This window comes from Trifolium pratense, linkage group LG4 (genome assembly GCF_020283565.1).
Source record: "Trifolium pratense cultivar HEN17-A07 linkage group LG4, ARS_RC_1.1, whole genome shotgun sequence".
Taxonomy (NCBI): Eukaryota; Viridiplantae; Streptophyta; class Magnoliopsida; order Fabales; family Fabaceae; genus Trifolium; species Trifolium pratense.
The window spans coordinates 37,959,330-37,977,689 of record NC_060062.1 but is presented as its reverse complement, the minus strand read 5'-3'; positions in this window follow the sequence as shown (position 1 = coordinate 37,977,689).

Genomic DNA, 18,360 nt, shown 5'->3' with positions numbered 1-18,360 from the left:
ATATTCGGCATTAAAAAAGTTTGACTCACGTTTGATTTTTAGTAAATAATAAATTTTGCTAAAATAATTTATTGTTTTGAAGGTTGAATATATATTTAATTAATGTTGTTTTGTCACTTATTTTGGGTCGGTTTTGTTTGTTTGTGTGTATATAAGTGAGGGAACTAACCTTGTTGTTTTATAGTACGTACTTTGGTTGAATTGAGGATATGTGAAAAACTTTTATGTATGGTTTTGTCTAATTTAGCATAAGTACCTTGTAGAAACTATGTCCGTGCATGGAATGAAAAGTATATATACAACTTAGGATAGAAAACTTACCTTTGATTCTTTGTCGTTGTGAGATATTGTGTTGTGTGAGATTCAAAATAGATGTTACTAATGTGTTTTTATTATTTCATTGGGTAATGGGTAATTGGGTAATGTATATATAGGCATGGAATATTGAGAATCGGCTATATAATGTGTAAGATTTGATTTGATTTAATCATAGCACAATACTTGAGCAAAAAGAAAAAAAATATAAAATCATAGCTCAATATTATCAACAAATATAAATAGATCACAACTCAAAATATATGCAAGTTTTGTATAGAGTCATAGTTTTTTTTGTTCTTTTTTCTTTAACTTCCTTACCAAAAAAAATTTACAAAAAAAATAATTATCGAGCTTTGATATTAAAATGAATGGTTGAGATTACTTTTTAATTTTAAAAAATATTTAGGGTTAGAAACAAAGCCGGTCAAATACTTATTGAGGCCTAAAGCGAACTTTGAAGAAAGTTATTAACAAAAAAAAATAGTCCCTTTTAATATTAATAATAATATTTCTATGTAATTTTAGTTAGATTTTACCTTTATTATTTTTTGAGATACAAAATATTTAAATTAAGCATGTTTTTTATTTTTTATACTTGTGAGGACTTTTACTTGTTGTACTTAAATGTTTTTTATTTTTTGTATGGCTTTTAATACATGAAAAAAATAAAATTTTATTTTTATGAGGTCTGTTTACATATATAAAATTAATTTTTTTGTGAGGTCTAAAGCCCTACCCTTAGTGGCTTTGGTCTTAGGCCGGCCCGGGTTAGAAATGTGTTTTATTGAAAGGTATTAGGGCGCGCTCAAAGAATACATACTATCTTTTTGTCAAAATTATTTGAAATATTTGTAATTGTCCAATTTTAATCAAAACATTATAAGAAAAGCAAATTTTACTTTAAAATTTATAACTTAGACTTTTTCAACAATCTCACCAAAAGCCTTGAGATTTTTTTGAACTCTTCAAGACTTTTTACTTTCATCATCATTTTATCAAATTTCTTCTACTTTCGCAGTTCATCATCACTGCACCCGGTTTTTTCTTCTTCTTTTCTTTGATCATTTTTTCAACAATCTCACCAAATTTTTTCAAACTCTCCAAGACTTTTTACTTTCATCGTCATTATACCAATTTTTTTTTTTTTTTTGCTTCTTCTTCTTTACCTATCAAATATGCTTTTTTTGCAAAAAAAAATATTTTAACAAATTTTACATCTTTTTTACAAACTTTTGATTCATTACAACTTTTCACAGCAAACGAATTTTGTTCGTCATATTCATCTGCTTATGTTTCCCATCAATGGTGGTGGTGATGGTAACCTTTATTGATGATTAGAAAAATATAGGTAAAAAAAATGTAAGGTTTTTTTTGTTTAAATATTTGGATTCCCAAAAAAATATAATTTTTTTTATTAAAATTTATTGATTCTTTTAAAATTTTCCAAATATACAAAAGTTTCCTAATATATAAAGTATTATGAAATCTTGATTGTAAAAAGTCTTTTGAAAAAAAAAATCTCAAAATACATTCAAATCATGTGTTAAAAATCTTGATTGTAAAAAAGTCTTTAAAATCTCATAAAATCAATATAGTCCAAGAAAATCTCATAAAATCATCAAGATTTTTTTTTTTTTGCCAAAATTGTCTCATAAAATTTCAATCCAATACAACCCCCTTAAAATACATATATTAAATCTGAATCATTCGTTCTTGATCAAACGGCTACCAATGTTTTGAATGCGTGATTGCATAGTCTAGTGACAACTCGAAACCATGATCCTTTTTACCACTACATCTATCTCTTTGGATTTGTTTTTTATTTTATTGGGTTCGATTTATGTACCCCAGTCCTTTGTACTATTTTTTTTTATTATATTTAGGGTGTGCACTCCATTTGCTTAAAAATAAACTTGGATTTTACTTTTTTTTTTTCATTCTATTTCAACCAAAAATTTGAGGCTATGTTTATAAGTAAAAAAAATCTTCGACTTTGTTTCCATCTTCTTTTATACACCTAAATTGATTATATATAGTTTCTACACATAAACAAAACCTTTTGGATTTTAAAAATTTGAGGTCATTGACGGTGGTTCTGCAAGTGCACAGAATCGCTACCAAGTAATAAAGTAGTAAGTTTATCGTTCTCCATAGGGATTGTGACAAGGTTACTAGTTTCGCTTAGGAATATCGTAGTTACCTTCGCTTTGTTTGTTTTGAAAGGTATCTTTGCGGGTACTTTAGTAAAATACAGGAAATAAAATGCTGAAATTAAATGACTGAAAATAAAAGGTGTGTGTGTGACCACACGGGATGGCTAAGTGTGGTCGGATCCCTCCATTACTCCTGTTTGGTTGCTCAATTATTTCCCTCTATTAGGATTTAGACTGTTGAAAATAGGTTTGAAGCAATATCTATTATTATTTCTATTACAAGCTTTACAGAGCCTAGTTAAAGGTTACCCTTACTTTATTTAAGCATCATTGCCCCAGAATTCCACTTTTTCGTTTAAACTTTGGTCTAATTATCCCGGTGACTCCATGTGTCATAAGTTGTCATGTGTGCCTAAAACTAGTCACTTACCCACAAGCAACTCTGTAAGGTATAAATTATTGTGCGTTCCAATCTTATACTAAGACCTCAAATACTGAATTTAACAGTCTCATGTTGGCCCTAGCATATCGTCCTTCGTTCGGGATTACTAGCTTCGTTTCCTATGCGATATCCACTAGGTCCTTAGATTTTATTCTAATGTGATCAATATTAAAATAAATATAAAACCTGACGATAAAAGAGTTTATAGTATAAACAATTCAATTTATACTCAAATTATATAAATTACAAACCAAGCATTCGTAAGGGAGTTTCTCGACTCCACCTAACATAGGAAAAATAAATTACAAAAAGCAGAAAGAAAAGAACCTCGTTTGCCTTGGAGTTCCTTGGCCTCCTTGCCTCCTCCTTAGAGTTCTCCTAACTCTTGAGTATTTTGGAATGAATAATAGTGAAGGAAGGAGTCTCTATTTATAGTTTTTCAACTGGGTTTTTTCAGTGCATCCATCGCACCCATCGTGGCCACAATAGCGTGTATTTTCGCCTCATCGTGGCCACGATGGATCCTATCGTGGTGCGATGGAAGATCTTCTCAGGATTTTCTGCGTATTTTTCAAGTCATCATCATGCCACGATGACAAGCCATCGTGCCACGATGGAAAAGATTTTCTGCAGATTTTCTTCAATTTTAACCGTCTTCGCATCGCGCCACGCTGAGACTCATCGTGCGTATGATGGTTGCGCTGCTTTATTACATTTTTGCCTTTTTTTTGCTGCTTTTTCCACTTTTCTTGCTTTTGGTTCTTGTAACTTCACTTTTCCCGATATTTGCTTGTTTTTGGGCTTCAATTACTATAAAAGCTACTCGAATTTAATACTAAAAATATCATATAATTGGCTATCATCAATTATAATTAAAGTTATATATTAATGGTTATTTTACAATTGTCTCTAATTTGAACTTTATCTTTTGAAGTCAAAAAATTAAACTCATATCCCTGAATTGACACTTTATGAAGAATAGGAAAATGATAGTAGTTAATTGTTAGGAGAAGAGAGAATATCTTACCGGCAACGATCAATTTTTTTTAATGGGAAATTATTAGTATGTTAAGTTGATTTTTTTCTTCTTATGTTGAACCTACAACTCCTTACGTTGAATATGTAATTGTGTTGAAGTCTCACTTTCCTTAAGTTCTCGGATTGTTGAATGTATAAATATGTGAGTACAACTTTATTCTATGATATAATTTTTTGGGTTGAAATTCAAGCATCTTTATAATATGTATCAGAGTCGGGCTAATGACCGTAATGTTGACATTTTACTCAGGCTCACGCTAGGCGTGAGGGTGAGTGTTGAATATGTAGTTGTGTTGAAGTCTTATATTGCTTATGTTCCCGAATTGTTGAGTGTATATAAATATGTGAGAATAACTTCACCATTTGAACTAACTTTTGAGGTTTAAATTCATTGTCTCTTACTTATAAACATGATTAACTAGCCTCTAACCTCTTACTTAAAAACTGATGTTCAAGCCAAATCATATCTAATGTGGAATTTCTTAATAATTTAACATTTAACTCAACCAAGTGAAATAACCATCCAACCCAATTAGATCTTCTTGTTAATAATCTCGTTCAGCATGACAACTCATACAACTAGGCTACAAAAAGTTGATGTCATGTTTTCAAAATTTGTAATGCATAAATGAATATATATTTGGCAAATTCTAATATGGACCACTTCTTTAAGCAGTTCGTGGTAGATCAGACATGAATAATGTTATAACGAATACGAATTTCACAAAATTTACTGTTGGATTGAAAATTTATATCATATAAATCATCCATAAAAAATTTAGAAAAATTGAAAATTATTTGATATGTTATTGAGACTCATTAGAATTAATGGTTTATGAATTTTTCTGAAATATCGTTAATTTTGATAGATTTCAATAACATATCAAATTATTTTCAATTTTTCTAAAAAAATTTATGGATGATCCATACGATATAAACTTTTAATTCAACGGTGAATTTTATAAAATTTGTATTCGTTATAATAATATTGAACTATTGATCATTTGTCCATGGTGAACCATATATAAACATGGTCCATCATAACATCAACCTACATTGTATATCAAAAAATTATGTTGCAAATTTGGAGTGTTACCACAAAGCTGATCGTAAAAATAACTAATGAAATGACATAAAAATACCTTAAGTATCATTAATGAGTTTCGGATTACTTGAAATCAATAATAAGCCTAGCATTAATGAGTTTCGGGTTACTCTTATTCAAGTATCAAACTTGCACTATTATCTCTTTTATGAATTTTCAGCTTGTTTCTTAGCCTAGCATTTGATAACTTTCTATTTAAATAGAGCAAGCTAAAAATTAGTTAAATAGGTCAGAGTACAAGCCATTAAAAAAGTTTTTTAGTTTATTAGGCCAACCTATTTAAATTAATATGAATAATATTTTTACTACTATTATTATTTATTATTATTTATATATTAAAATTTGTATTGTGATTAAATTATATATTTATTAACTTTTTCAGTAGTTTAAGTTTATTAATCAGCTTTAGTTTTTTACATATATATATATATGGGGTTTTCTAACTTAGACCCTAGTTAGGTCTAAGTTAGCAAGGTGCACCTTTTGAGTTGGACCAAAATACCCATTCTTTTAATTTTTGAAAGAATAGAGCAACAGGGGCATTTCTGTAATTTTACATAAAAAAAAATAACAACACGCGCCCCACCTTCTTAAACAATTAATAGACGTGGATCTAGTGTCGCGCACGTACGGAAGGACCATGGTTACAGACCGTTGATTTCCATCAGACAGCCAAGATGTGATCTCATTAAGACTGTCTGATCAATCAGACAGCCCAGATCATCCTGATCTATCAGATCATCCTGTCTGCGCTACACTAGATTATAAGCTGGAGAGAGAAAATTTTGCTTTTGAAAAAGGCAGCCACGTGTCAGCATATGAATGGGTCTGCGTGATTTTTTTCATTTTATACTTTAAACTCGATTATTTCGTCGTAAATTAATTTTTTATTTTTTATTTTTTATACCAAAATTCATAATTTTTTTTTCTCTACAAATAGAGACTTGGTTCGTTTGATTTGGACACCGAAAAAAAAACGCAATTTTTCACTACTTTAAACTCGATTATTTCGTCGTAAATTAATTTTTTATTTTTTATTTTTTATACCAAAATTCATAATTTTTTTTTTCCTACAAATAGAGACTTGGTTCGTTTGATTTGGACACCGAAATCCTTCTGAAACCATTTATATGGTAGAATGGTTTCAGTAAGTTGATTATTAGTTATTTGCTTCTGAAACCATTTAGCTTGTAGAATGGTTGCACATAGTTGTATTCTGAAACCATTTTACTGGTAGAATGGTTTCAGTGAGTAATTTATTAATTGTGTTTGCTTCTGAAACCATTTATCTGGTAGAATGGTTTCAGAGAGTTGTAATCTGAAACCATTTTGCTGGTAGAATGGTTTCAGTAAGTTGATTATTAGTTATTTGCTTCTGAAACCATTTAGATTGTAGAATGATTGCACATAGTTGTATTCTGAAACCATTTATCTGGTACAATGGTTTCAGAGAGTTGTAATCTGAAACCATTTTGCTGGTAGAATGGTTTCAGTAAGTTGATTATTAGCTATTTGCTTCTGAAACCATTTAGCTTGTAGAATGGTTGCACATAGTTGTATTCTGAAACCATTTTACTGGTAGAATGGTTTCAGTGAGTAATTTATTAATTGTGTTTGCTTTTGAAACCATTTATCTGGTACAATGGTTTCAGAGAGTTGTAATCTGAAACCATTTTGCTGGTAGAATGGTTTCAGTAAGTTGATTATTAGTTATTTGCTTCTGAAACCATTTAGATTGTAGAATGATTGCACATAGTTGTATTCTGAAACCATTTATCTGGTACAATGGTTTCAGAGAGTTGTAATCTGAAACCATTTTGCTGGTAGAATGGTTTCAGTAAGTTGATTATTAGCTATTTGCTTCTGAAACCATTTAGCTTGTAGAATGGTTGCACATAGTTGTATTCTGAAACCATTTTACTGGTAGAATGGTTTCAGTGAGTAATTTATTAATTGTGTTTGCTTCTGAAACCATTTATCTGGTACAATGGTTTCAGAGAGTTGTAATCTGAAACCATTTTGCTGGTAGAATGGTTTTAGTAAGTTGATTATTAGCTATTTGCTTCTGAAACCATTTAGCTTGTAGAATGGTTGCACATAGTTGTATTCTGAAACCATTTTACTGGTAGAATGGTTTCAGTGAGTAATTTATTAATTGTGTTTGCTTCTGAAACCATTTATCTGGTACAATGGTTTCAGAGAGTTGTAATCTGAAACCATTTTGCTGGTAGAATGGTTTCAGTAAGTTGATTATGAGTTATTTGCTTCTGAAACCATTTAGATTGTAGAATGGTTTCAGAGATTTGTACTCTGAAACCATTTTCCTGGTAGAATGGTTTCAGTGAGTTGATGTAAGGTAGTGAAAAATTGGGTTTTTTTTTCTGTGTCCAAATCAAACGAACCAAGTCTCTATTTGTAGAGAAAAAAAAATTATGAATTTTGGTATAAAAAATAAAAAATAAAAAATTAATTTACGACGAAATAATCGAGTTTAAAGTAGTGAAAAATTGCGTTTTTTTTTCGGTGTCCAAATCAAACGAACCAAGTCTCTATTTGTAGAGAAAAAAAAATTATGAATTTTGGTATAAAAAATAAAAAATAAAAAATTAATTTACGATGAAATAATCGAGTTTAAAGTATAAAATGGAAAAAAATTAACGCAGCCAATAATAGCGTGACACGTGGCCTTGCCTTTTCAAAAAGGTTTCTCTCTCCGCGTCAGCCTTCACCCCACGCGCGCCTGTCGGCGCGTGTGATGCACGCGCGTGGATTTTGTCAAATGAGAAGCTGCCACGTGTCCTGGGGGGGGGAAAAAGAAGTGGGGGCGCGTGTACTGTTGCATAAAATTACAGAAATGCCCCTGTTGCTCTATTCTTCCAAAAAATTAAAAAATGGGTATTTTTGTCCAACTCAAAAGGTGCACCTTGCTAATTTAGACCCAACTAGGTCTAAATTAGCAGCCCCCTATATATATATAGGGGTTTTCTAACTTAGACCCTAGTTAGGTCTAAGTTAGCAAGGTGCACCTTTTCAATTGGACCAAAATACCCATTCTTTTTAATTAATTAACCAAAATACCCATCAATGGACGCGGATCCAGTGTCGCGCGCGTACCGAAGGACCATGGTTACAGACCGTTGATTTCCATCAGACAGCCAAGATCTGATCTCATCAAGACTGTCTGATCAATCCGACAGCCCAGATCATCCTGATCCGTCAGATTCCAGCGCGTGCGCCACACTGGATTACACCCTGGAGAGAGAAAAATTTGCTTTTTAAAAGTAGGACACGTGTCACACAATGGTTGGCTGGACATGATTTTTGTTCATTTAATACTTTGAACTCAATTATTTCGTTGTAAATTAATTTTTTATTTTTATTTTTTTATACCAAAATTCATAATTTTTTTTTTCTACAAATAGAGACTTGGTTCGTTTGATTTGGACACCGAAAAAAAAATGCAATTTTTCACTACCTTAATCTCATTTTTTGTCTACTAAATACGTTACTTGTGTGTTGTAATTTAACACGCACAACTCAACCAACTCACTGAAACCATTATACCAGGAAAATGGTAGATAATATTCTGGAACTTTTGGTATATTTTATGAAATTTTTGGAGACCTGAAACTATTTTTAGTTAATTAAATGAGATAAAACGGTAATTAAAAACTAGTGTTTGCTTCTGAAACCATTTTACTGGTAGAATGGTTGCACATAGTTGTATTCTGAAACCATTTTACTGGTAGAATGGTTTCAATGAGTAATTTATTAATTGTGTTTGCTTCTGAAACCATTTATTTGGTACAATGGTTTCAGAGTCTCTGAAACCATTTTGCTGGTAGAAGGGTTTCAGTAAGTTGATTATTAGTTATTTGCTTCTGAAACCATTTAGCTTGTAGAATGGTTGCACATAGTTGTATTCTGAAACCATTTTACTGGTAGAATGGTTTCAGTGAGTAATTTATTAATTGTGTTTGCTTCTGAAACCATTTATCTGGTACAATGGTTTCAGAGAGTTGTAATCTGAAACCATTTTGCTGGTAGAATGGTTTCAATGAGTTGATGTAAGGTAGTGAAAAATGAGATTAAGGTAGTGAAAAATTGGGTTTTTTTTTCTGTGTCCAAATCAAACGAACCAAGTCTCTATTTGTAGAGAAAAAAAAATTATGAATTTTGGTATTAAAAAAAAAAAAAAATTAATTTACAATGAAATAATTGAGTTCAAAGTATTAAATGGAAAAAAATCACGCCCAGCCGATCAGACAGCGACACGTGTCCTGCTTTTAAAAAGTAGATTCTTCTCTCTCAGATTGATCAGACAGTCTTGATGAGATCAGATCTTGGCTGTCTGATGGAAATCAACGGTTTGTAACCATGGTCCTGCGATACGCGCGCGACACTGGATCCGCGTCCATTGATGGTAATTTGGTTAATTAATTAAAAAGAATGGGTATTTTTGTCCAACTGAAAAGGTGCACCTTGCTAACTTAGACCCAACTGGGTCTAAGTTAGCAGCCCCCATATATATATATATATATATATATATATATATATATATATATATATATATATATATAAATGTATTATTATAAACTAGAATTGAAATATGATGACATATATATAGTCAAAGTCTCTAACACATCATGTTAAATATCAAACGGACGTTGATTTATTAGTTCATAACTATATTTAAAAATAAATATAATTATTTATTTAAATATGTTTATGTGAAATAGGCTTTTAAACAGGCTAACAGACCACATTAGGCTTTCAAAAGGTCAGACTCAAGCCTAAAAAATAAGCCTATGATAGGCCACTCATCATGCCTTCAAATTTTTGACATGTCAGGCTAGGCTTGACAAAGCCTAGCTCGGCCTAGCCTATTCTCACCTCTAATCAAAAGAGATGTTTCGATTATTATCAAGTAGAAACTGAAATAGTCATGATATGTTGGAGTATGTCAATCAAGTAGTAAAATTTTGACTAATTTGTTTTGTTTTTTTACAGAATCTCTGACTAAGGATGTGTTTGATTTGCTAAAAAAACACGGGACTGGACTGGACAACTTTTGTTGTATTCTGTTTGATTTGAAACTGGTTATGAGACATGACAAATTAGGTAGCAAGGGACATGACAAAAACAAGAATTTTTGTCCCTCACTGAACATTACAACTTTTTGTCCACGGTACAACTATAAGAAATTTCGAAAATACCCATTTTATTTTCGAATATAAAAATATTATCACCCTATATCTCTTCGGTACAGTTTTGTTTTGTCCTGTATTATCTTGTTTTGTCCTGTACTGTTATGTCAGTCGTTGCTATTTTCCTAATCAAACGCTCCCTAATTTGTTGTTACCAAACTTATATGCATGTATATGTATAGTTGATAAATTTTTCAAATTTGGTTTTTAATAAGCATGAATAAAATGTCAAAGTTAAAATCTCAAATCAATCTTTAGCTCATTGAAATTCATCGGGTGATAGTTTTCTGATAAAGTACTAATATTGTCAATGTTAAAAGCTTTGTTAAAACCTTAGGAACCAAAGTAGGGCAGGGACGGATCTGAAGCGGGGTAAGCAGTGGTCAAGGCCCCCCTTCTCCTCATTTACATACATACATATACATAATATATCATATACGATTAATATATTATATCTATTATTTATCATTTACATTATATAAATAAGAATTTAATTGATATGTATTTATGGTGTAAAAATATTTATATTATCGAACAATTATAAATGTTGAATTAGTAAAAATATAGTCTTTTAATTAACAAAAAATTAGTTGTTTTAAGTGGTAAAAGTTTTGGGTCTCTTAAGTAAGTGGTCAAAAGTTTGATATTTGGCTCTTGCGTATGAACAAAATTCGTTTGAGGGGAATAACTCATTTTTTGTGCCCCACATATTTTCTGGAGGCGATTAGTGATCAGTCATTATTAAACAAGAACTTCGTAAATATAACACTATAACATAAAAAAAATATTACATGGACAGTGTAACATAAAAATCTACATTTATTTTTATTATTTTACTATTTTACGGCCCCCGGTGTGATAAGCTTCTGGATCCGTCCTGGCAGGGCTTAGAGTTAACAACTTCATTACTTTCTCACTAAACATGCTATTTATCACTTGTAATTGTTTGCCAATTGCAAGAAAAAATCACCCTAAGATAATCTTTGTCTTGTTGCATATGAAACATTGAATCGAGGAATCTAAATATCATGTTTTCTACACAAAAAAAAGTCACGTATTTGAACAAATTATCCCAAGAAACGTCTCTCAAGTTTTGAGTAAGTCTTTTATTGTATAATGGACCAAATGTATAAGTGGTGGAACTAGAAAGAAAGAAAAGAAAGAAAAAAAAAATACTGTTTAACATTTTCCTTTAAATAATTCTCAAAGTGGTCATCATGATTAGGAACCTTAGAAATTTTCTTATTATTTTTGGGTTCTCAATAGCGTTTTCGGGTTTCGATGTGAATTATATTTTCTTCATCTTTCTCACAAGATTTTTTTCTTGAAAAAGTAATCAATTTTTCTCTTCATCTTAAATTTTAGGCTTAATTACACATTTTGTCTATTACCATATTTTATAGTTTCACTTTAGGTCTTATAACTATTTTTTTGTTTCGTTTTGGTCTAATAATTTTACTTAAGATAGTTAAGTTGATCTTTTCCGTCAAATTTATGTTAACTTTCTCCTTCTTCAATAATGTACATCTTATTTTTCCTCGTAATTCTTCACCTCCTCCTTCTTTTTCTTCCCATTTCTTCTCCACACCTAAAAAAATATTGAGTATATGAAGGTATCATGGAAAAAGAAGTAGGATAAAGCAAAAGAGAAAAAAGGGGGCATAATCTAAATCCCCTAGGCATCATTCATATTAGTAGCTCGTAAGAATTTATTTTATGTGGGTTTAAACTGAATTTGTTGAAGTTTGATCATTAATATATGAAAATAAATTCAACAAAAGGGGGGCATATGAAAATCTGATCATTAATATGAAAATAAATTCATCATTAATCCCAACCTCTATATATAGCAATATCTCTATTCACTATCGAATTGGAGGAAAATAAAATTGAACTTAAGTGATAGAATTTGATGGAATTCATTTCATCCTATTCTATCTCATTATTAAATTTAAAATCCAAACAATAGAACACTATCCATATAATTCACCAAAAAAAAAAAAGAACACTGATCCATATCATCTCTTTCTATTCATCTCATTCTATCAATTCAAACATATGCCCTGTTTGTTTCAGCTTTAAAAAAAATAGATTTTTTCTTTGTATTTTTCATTTGAAGTTTTTATAAAAAGTTTCTTTGTAAATGCTTTTTGCACAAAATTATGGGTCTGTGTGTTATAGATTTTTTGAAAATAAATTCTTAGTGTTAAATAATTTTGTGTAAAATTTTTTTACAAAGAAATTTTTTATAAAAGCTTCAAATGAAAATTTAGTTTGAATAGTTATTCTTAAAATGTTATTTTAGGTATTTGATCATTGTATTGAAACTTTTTTTGGATATCAAAATTTCGAAAAATCACTTAATTTTGAAGCTATTTCAAATAGATTTTTATAAAAATCATTTTTGAAATACAATTTTTTGAAGAAATTGTGATTTTGACTATGTTTTGATCTTCAATAATGTGTGTTTATGTTATATGATGTCAAAATTAGTGTTTCAATTTAGAAATAATAAATATAAAAAGGGTCGATACATACCCCACCCTTTAATTATATTGGCCTCTCTACCAAAAGGTTACTTTTTTTTTTTTGAAGTGAAAAAGGTTACTTTTTTATGTGTGTCTATATATATATATATATATATATATATATATATATATATATATATATATATATATATATATATATATATATATATATATATATATATATATATTCATTTATTTTACCAGATATTTATTTATATGTTTTAAGTTTTAAGATCTTTTTAATCAAATTATATATATTATATATAAATATACACACACTATATTCTTTTTTTTTGGTGTCACACTATATTCTTTTTATATACTTTTTTTTTTTGAAGCAATTATTTTTATATACTTATATTGTCATATATGTATTAACCATAATAATTAAAAAATGTATATATTTGACCAAACAAAAATAATATATGCATATATGATGTATAACAAAATAAATGTATTTATTTGACTAAAGTATTTATTATACACTAGTACTATATAATACTTTTTACTATTTTTTATTTGACTTAAGTATTTATTATTTGTTTTTTCTGTTCGATTATCTCCCATGTGCGAGGGGTTTACTCTGGGATCCATTTATGTAAGATCCGTATAACCATGTTATTGGCTAGTTGTGCCACATCAGCGCTCTGTTAAAAATAGTTAACGGTAGAAACCAATTTCAATAACGGAAAAATTTGTAGATTTTTTTCACCATAAAAAAAATATAGAGTTTTGTAAAATGTATGGATTAAAAACATATTTAATCTTATTTTTTTTACTAATTTATATTGGTAATTTTTATGTAATCTAATGTATTTGTTGGATTATCAAGATAATGATACAAAGTTACCATTTTTTTTTACGGTACAAAGTTATCATTGTTGTTAGTGACTTCCTGGGTAAATTTGTGGGGTATGTGAAATCTTACCTCCCAACCAATTTTTTCTTACGCATTAGCCGAAATCATTCGAATTTTTGACCATCTATTTAAGTGGCTTAAAACTTTTACTACCATTTAAATTATGTTTGGATCAATACTTTAGTTTTTTTTATACGTTTAATTTTTTTTTTTTGTGAATCTCTATGTTTGATCTTACTCTTTTTTCTTTTTCTTGCTTTGGTTGGTTGACTTGCTAAATCCTCTAATTAGGATGCTCTTGTTTGGATGGATGAGTTCTCGGAGGTGATGAAATTTTAGTAATACTATATTTTACATCATAATAATAATATTTAATAAAGATAAAAATAAAAATAGAATAAATAAATTATAATTTGTGCGTTCATTCCACTTTACAATTGATAGAATTGAAAAATTATCTCATACATTATAAAATATTTAAACAATAACATGAAATTTTTGTTTTATTTCAGTTCTACTCCATTACATTTTTTTCACTTTCCTCTTTTCTGTTTCATCAATTTAGAAAGAGTCTAAGACCAATTTCTTGTCGGCAAAAATTAATATATTTGTCTGTGATGGTAGCTCTGCAAGTGCACAGAATTGTTACCAAGTAATAAAGTAATAAGTTATCATTCTTCACATGGATTGTGCCAAAATTACTAGTTTCGCTTAGGAATTTAGATAGTTTGCATTCACTCTGTTTGTTTAAAGATAGTTGTGCGGGTAAAAGTAAATAGCAGGAAAGTAAATGATAGATAAAAGTAAAATGGTGCGTGTTTGTGTCCACGCGGGGTGGTTAAGTGTTTTCAAATCCATCCCTTACTCTTGCTTGATGGTTAATTTCTTTTGTTCCCCTCTATTAGGAATGGTCTTTATAAAATAGGTTCAGGAGCACTCTTTGCCTATTTCTATTACAAACTGGTTAGAACCTAGTTTATGTTGCCTTTACTGCTTATATGTACCCTCGCCCTAGTCGGTTCCACTTTTTCGTAGTTACTTATACTTAGGTATCCTTACCCTTAAGGCTCAATGGTGTCGCAAGTTGTCACGTGTGCCTAAACTAGTTCTCACCCTAACTTCGGGTAGAATTTATCGTTCTTGACTTAGCTTTAATCCTACACTAAAACCTCAGATACTGAATTTAATGGTCTCATGGAGAATCCTAGTGTACGTCCTTCGGTCGGGACAATTAGCTTCATTTCCTTTCCGATACCCTCTAATATCCTTAGAGTTTATTCTAATGTGATCAGTATTAAAATAAAGAATAAAAACCGGACAATAAAAGAGTTTATATAAGAACAATTGAATTTAACACCAAATTATACAATACCAAGCATTTGTAAGGGAGTTCACTGACTCCACCTAAGCTAGGAACAATAAATTACAAAGACAATAAAGAAAAAAACCTTATTGGCCTTGGAGTTCCTTGGCCATCCTTGCCTCCTCCAGAGTTCTCCTAACTCTAGAGTGAATATTGAATTTGAATATGTTCCAATATTTCTGAATGAATAATAATGAAAGAGGAAAACTCTATTTATAGATTTTCAGTTAGGTTCTGGGCTTTTCTGCGCGTCTATCGCACCCATCGTGGCCACGATGGCGTGTAATTTTGCCTCATCGTGGCCACGGTGGATCATATCGCGGTACGATGGAAGATCTTCTCCAGATTTTCTGCTTTCTTCAACTGCCTTCATCGTGCCACGATGACAAGTCATCGTGGTACGATGGAAAAGATTTGTTGCAGATTTTCTTCAATTTAAACGGACTTCTCACCGCGCCACGTTGGATCGCATCGTGGGTACGATGGTTGCGCTGTTTATTACGTTTTTGCCTTTTTTTGCTACTTTTTCCACCTTCTTGCTTCCGGGCCAAGTAACTTCACTTTTCCAGGTATTTGCTTGCTTTTGGGCTTCAATTACTATTAAAACTACCCTAAATTATTACTAAAAAATCATATAATTAACTGTCATCAGTTTGTTAAGGCAAATGAATTTTGGGTTTTGCTAACGACTAATTCTAGGACATTTTTTAAGCATGTAAAATAATAAATTTATATAAAAATATTATGAAAATGTGCGAAGTCAATGCACTGAGAATTGTAATGTTTAACTTTTTGATTAAATATTTTCTTTAAATAAAATACTTAAAAAGTGCTCTGAGAAGCTCGTTAACATTTTTTATGAATTTTTTTATAATTAAAATTTATGGAAATAGAATATTACATGCGGTCACAAATCTGGTGTAATCATGGAGTCAAGAGTTTATAGCCATACAATCAAGATTGAATGGTATAAAAAAATCAATTTAATATTTATTGAATAATGTAAAAAATACTTCGTACTATGTTAAAATTAGAACCGTCCAGTTTTAACTATATGTTCTTTAACACATAACATAATAGTATGACTTATAATTATTTCGACTGCACTCAATCCGAGTTGTCTTAAAATTTACTACCACCGTCTCAAAAATAAATGAGTATTTTAAAAATCAGAAATGATATATAAACACAATTTTTAGACACAAATTAGATAAATATACACTTTTCCATTTTCAAAATAATATATTGTTCTTTATAGATTTGCGTGCACATTCATTTCCTCTTTTATTTATATGATGTCAAATACGTGTCCACCAAATTTGTGTTTAAATAACACAACTCTTTAAAAATATACAATTTTTAATAATACATAATTAAAAATATTAACGATCAAAGATGTGCATTTTCAAATATAAATATAGTCAAATAGGTCGTTTATTTTGGGATAGAGGGAGTATATAGTACTCCCTCCGGTCCTTTTTATAAGGAACATTTTGAAAAAATTACACAACTAAAAAATCACATTTTACATAGTTATTTTCATTTAATAATCTTATGAATTTAAATATATTTCATGTATACTCTTATTTAATTACTCTTAATTCAATTAACTTACTTATTTTTGATATTCTCTCGTAATAAATAAGAATATAAGTGAAATTAAACATTTAAAATAATTGAAAATTAGTTAAAATTTCTTATAAAAATAACCAATTTTTTTCCTCACAGTGTTCTTTATAAAAAAGTTTAGAAGAAGTGTATCTCTATGATGGTAATGGTACTCGTGCAATGTGTCAGGTCGGCTTTTGGTTTCACGTCTTCAGTGGATAACATTTTTTAACAAGAGTATCAGATTCTGAGGTTTGCATTGTTGAATTTAAATAACATCATCACCTGTCAAATTAATTTTAATCACAATATTCATATTAATTATTCTTTGAGGCTAATCACGATTTTGGCATCAGATTAATCTACGTACATTACTAGGAGCACTTCAATAAAATGATAAAAGACTTTTAACTTGATTAAAGATTTTGAATTTGGTCACGTGAACTTAAATATGTTGATATAAACTATCCAATTAAAAGATAAATCTTTTAATGCAGAGAATACTCAATTAAAAAAAAAAAGAATTTAGAATTGAGTGTAATATTCAATCTATAAAACTAAATTTTTAAGGGATAATTACCTATTATTTATAAACTTCTTAATCTACATTCATGCATCATGAGGAGAACTAACTCCTCTTCACGAGGTACAAGGTACATATAGAGTACTATCTCCGTCCCAAAAATATAAGAGAAAATTGGTCAAAAAAAAGTTGAAGTATTTGGTTAAAAATTTGAATTAAATACATCAACTTTGATTGACTAATTTTTCTTTATATTTTGGGACGGAGGGAGTATATTGACAAACTCATTTCATCATGAGCTATATATATCTAACAAAAAAATCAATTTATTTGTTTTTTTATAAGCGAAGAGCATCTAAACATCAGAGACAGTGGCGGAACTGAGATTTTTTTCAAGGGGGCCATTGAAAAAACTATAGTATAAAATTTAAATATGAAAATCCTATGGTGTACAAAAATTTGATTATCAATATATTAAAGTACATACTTTAAAATAATACTGTGTCTCAAGTGACTTGAAATAATCAATAATTAACTTTGAACTAATACTCACACAAAGTTTATTATTAGAAAATCAAATGTTTTATTATTATATTACACATATACTAAAAAGAAAAAATCTGTGTTGTTAATTAAAAATAGTTGTGTTTTTTTTAGACAAAGTAGAAATTGGCCATTTTTTGTATTGATATACACAGATGAAAATTAATTTTTTTAGGAAAATGTCATTGCTAATGACTTGAGACAAAATTTTGTCACCAAAATAATTGATTTTCTTTTAAAAACCAAAAAAACAAAATCGGAACCACCCAAGAGTTAAACTTGGGACCTCTAAGTGCTTGGATGCAAATTAATCCGCTCGGCCAATCATCAATAGTGTTCATTTTACTCGCAAACAAATATATATAATATACATTTGTAATTTTATAAAACTATCAAGGATATACTAGTAATTTCTTATTTTTTTGGGGTGGCCACGGCCACCCACAACTAGGGGTGTACATGGGTTGGGCAAATCCGGTCGATCCGGTCAAACCCACCCAACTCAATCCAAAAAAGTGGGTTGGGTCGGGCAAGTGGGTGGATATGGATTTCAAAAATGAAAAACCCATTAAAAAAATTGGGTTTCGGGTAAAATCGGACCCAACCCAAAAAACCCATTAACCCACAAGTGCTATGTTTCTTAAATTTTTTTTATGAAAATACTAAAGATTTT